Source organism: Vulpes lagopus, chromosome 4 (assembly GCF_018345385.1).
Source record: "Vulpes lagopus strain Blue_001 chromosome 4, ASM1834538v1, whole genome shotgun sequence".
NCBI classification, from domain to species: Eukaryota; Metazoa; Chordata; class Mammalia; order Carnivora; family Canidae; genus Vulpes; species Vulpes lagopus.
This window is the reverse complement of record NC_054827.1, coordinates 18160342-18164707: the sequence shown is the minus strand read 5'-3', so window position 1 is coordinate 18164707 and position 4366 is coordinate 18160342. Positions and strand designations below refer to the sequence as shown.

General features: G+C 38.1%; 1 pseudogene; it reads right to left on the bottom strand.

Moving 5' to 3' along the window:
* Positions 1-814: 814 nt before the first annotated feature.
* On the bottom strand, positions 815-2790 carry LOC121489217 (annotated as a pseudogene).
* Between the last annotated feature and the right edge of the window lie 1576 nt (positions 2791-4366).

Here is a 4366-nt window from a genome sequence, read left to right as displayed (position 1 = left end):
GGGTTTTCTTTTGTTTAGTGTTTGATCTCAGCACCTAGGACAGTGTCTGACACATTATATCACTCAATAACAAATAACTATTTGTTGAATAAACTAAAGGAACTGCATTAACATCATATGCCAAGTAGTGTCTAAAATAACATAAAGAATCACTAAATTACAAATAGATTTTTTTCCAGAAGTTTTTAAGTTGGGTGTTTGGAAATCAATATGCACTTTACATACAGATATGAAGTACTGTTATTATTCCCATCTATGGTTGACAAATCTGAGACAGGGTAAGTAATTATGCTTAGCTTTTCTGATTTCAGGAATATCTAATCACTACACTAAATTCCCAGGCCAGATCACAAAACCATATGTAAGTTACATAGTTCTGATATACTCTCTATATAGGAAGAATTACAATGGAAGACATCTACCTTTTACACAAACAGCTGTATCTAGAGCCTGGATTGACCTTCTAGCTCTCTAGATTGTTCATTTGGTTACCCCTATTCCTTGATGGTCTTTGTTTTCATCAGCCTGTCTGCTTTCTTCCTCTATCACCCTCACTACTTTGTTGCTATTTTCCCCTCGCTAGCTTTGATCCCATGGTCCATCATTTTACTACTCATTTACCAATAGATGGCTTTTGTTTTTTGTCCTTTCATTATCTATCCTATAACACCCAGCCATGGATAAATATAAATCTGTATCTTCTATATAGCTGCAGCTAGGCTGCTGAGTTCTCTTCAATGGATTAAGTATCATTATAAAATCATTATAAAAATCTTCTTGGTCCTTTTTTTTTTTTTTTTTTTAAAGAAAAGGGTGGAATTTAATCTTTATTTACAGGACACTGTAAGATAGAAGATTCCACATAGAAATAAGCAACCCACTGAGAGGAGGAGCTTCATACAGTTTGTACAGTTCAGAACTGGTCAAGTATAGTTTCATTGTAAAAAGTGCTACAATAACAAAACACATTTAAAAAGAGTTCTTAGTAGAGAAACAGTAAGACAAACTTCTACCAAACAGTACACAACAAACAACTTTCTGTCTCAGCTGTACAACCTAAAAGTTAAAGGTCCCAGGAGTGCCATCCTGAACTTGGAATGTATAGCCTTCAGAGGTAGTTTCGGGCACAACATTCTGATCTTCCTCTTCCTCTACAGAGAAATACTTCTCAATCAAGTTTAATGAAGCTTTGTACACAGACTCATTTTCATGGTTTTGTAGAGCTTCAATTTTGTCCAAACCCCCACATTCTTCAATCATTATGCTAAGTTTCTCAGTTTCACCTAGTTTCTCAGCAGCCTGAAAGATGTTTGAAATGGCATCTAGAATAACCAGAATAATTTTGGTATCTTTTGCAGTTAAGAGGTTCATCAATGGTTCTATTATGCCACAATGAACGAGGTATACAATTTGTTCAACTGTTCCACCACTTGTATAGTTGGTCACAGCCCATACAGCTTCCTTTTGTGTCTTAAAGTCTGCCTTAGAGAGAACACCAACGAGGAATGGGACTAATCCATGATTCACAACTTGCTGTATCTGGTCCTGGCGACCAGCTGTGATGTTTGACATTGTCCATGTAGCTTCCTTCTGAATATTAGTTTTGGGGTTCGTTAGCAGGCTGGGAAAGACAGCAAGTGCTCCTGCATCTATTACAACCTGAGTCTGTTCATCTGTCCCAGTGACAATATTTCCTATGGCTCTTAGTGCAGGAGTCACAATGGGTAATTCAGTAGCTCCTAGAAGCTTCACAAGTTGGGGCACAACTCCTGTTTTCACAACCATTTCAATCCGTTCATTTGGACCATCAGTAAGGTAGGAAATGGCCCAGCAGGTATCTGCTAATACTTCTGGATCATCATGATGCAGGAGACGAACTAAGGTAGGAAGAATCTGCTCAACAGCATCTAACGGGGGTGCTGGATTCTTGTTGCGACAAAGGTTTGAGAGTGTCCAAGTAAGGTTACGTAAGTAACCACATGCTAAAGATGACATATCAGGAACTGCAAGGAGAGCCAACAGTGGGTCAACTGCACCATACTTGATAACCAAGTCTCGAAAAACTGAACCATCACCTGCAATGTTTCCTAGAGCCCATACAGCTTGTTCACTGATGTGGGCATGGGAAGATGCCAAAAGAGAAATGAATGCTGGGATAGCACCTCCATCGACCACAGCCTTGGTCTGTTCTGATGTCCCAGAGCAATGTTAGTGAGGGCCCAAGCAGATTCAAACTGAATAGGACTACAATCAGTTCTGCCCAAGAAGGACACAAATTTTGGAATCAAACCAGCCCGGATTATGTTGTCTATGGGGGGCTGTTTTTCCCTAGAAAGTAGTTTCCTAGCAGCTTGAGTAGCCTGGAGCTGGCTTTCCAAATTGTTGCTATTTATGCCTTTGACAATGTCATCAACAGACCAATTTACAGTGCCCTGGTTGTTGCGGTTTTCCTGCAGTGGAGAGGTAGCGTCATCAGGAAATGAGCTTACATTTCTCCTTTTCAGCATCTGGTCATCCTTCTTCGCTTTCCTCAGCTCCACATTAACTTCTATTCGGCGCCGCCTCATTTCCGTACTGTCTTTCCCCTTGTTCTTGAATCTGTTAAGGCGGGCAGCTGGTGAATTAGCATTCTCGTTGGTGGACATGGTTATGAGACAAAGGGAGAAAGCTCCACGGCCGGCTCAGGCTTCCACGGGAGGCGGTGCGGGGCGCGCAGGCTGCGGGTCAGCGGCCCTCAAAACGTCCACCGCGGACCAGCCCAGAGACGGTGTGGCCCTTCTTGGTCCTTAATACTATGTAGCAAATCTATGATCCTAATGTACTCTGTGTCTCAACAACTCTTTCAAACCTCCTTTCCAAAACTTCGGTCATCTATTTCTTACATTACCTTAGATTACCTTATCTTCTTCCTGGAGAAAATATACATTTCAGAAGCAAATGGCCTCAATTCTCTGCCACTAAATTTATGTACAGATCTGTACCTATATCTAACCTTTCTACTTCTGCCACCATGAAGAACTTGTCCCTCCTACTTAAGTCTAATCTCTTCACTTGTCTTCTAGGTTCTAATCTCTGCTTCCTTTCAGGAATACCATGCTATGAATTGTGTCTTCTCTCTTACATTTCCAACCTCTTCTCTCTTGACTTCTTGATCTTAGGATTTAAATGTACTCAAATCTCCTCTGTGTTAAGAATAGTCTCCCTCAGATCCTGTTGCTAATCTCATTCTCCTCCATTCATAGCCCACGTTCTCAAAAGAGTACTACACTGGAAATTCCCAGACACTGATTCATGCACTAGTATCAGATCATCAAGAGTTCTTATGCATCTGTGGTAAAATAAGAAACAATAAGTTAATGCTGCCCACGTCTACCCATTTAGCAAGTTCAAGATATGTTAAAATTACCAAGTCGTCTCCTGAGGACTCACATTTTCCAAATGTGTAAAATTCTAAATTTATTTTTAAAAAAAACACTCCATTTATGCTTCACCTTTCTATCTTCCTTAACTGTGTGTTAATTTCTATAATACAAATTCCAAAAGGTAGTAGTTTCTGCATTTTTAATGTTTTTCTCTATATGGTATATATATTTTATGGTGAGTATATTGGAAAATGGTAAAGAGTATATTGGAAGATGGTCTTTTATAAACTCCAAAGAAGGCAACTCTATATAAATGAGAGGCATCACTAAGTATCATTTAACTCTGTAAGTTATCTTTTGTTAGGGTTTCTAAATAAATAATTCACTGCATTTTGCAGAATATATGGTCTTTGTTGCGTTATTCTTTGGATGCTAACTTTGTGGCTAAGTATGAGTCCAATTTTTGCATGTTCCAAATGCCTGAAAGAATATCAGTCCTCTTATGTCAAGTGTTATTCACATATCCCATAGGTCACATTATATGATTATGCTATTTAATTCTCTGTATTTTGTCTACTCAATTTATTAATTATCTAGAGATATATGCTATGGTAGATTTCCAATTTCTCTTTGTAGTTCTCAATTTTTGCTCTATATTTAGATGTGTACAAGTTTATAATTGTTTTATCTTCAAAGTGAAATGACTTTTATGGTTATATAGTAACCTGAATTATTTATATAGTAATTTCTTCTGAATTCATAGTTAACATAGCTATTATTTTTTTGATAGAATATCTCTTCTCCATTCATTGATTTTCCTGAATTCTTATGTGTCATTAAACAATTTTTGCTTGATATTTAAAAATATGATTGAGGAGCACCTGTATATCATTCTAGGTTGACAATTATTTGTCTTAGCTCATGGAAGATACTCTTCTGCTATCTTCTGTCTTCATATCTGTTAATGAGAAGTCAGCAATCTGCTGAACTGCCATACTTTTTGG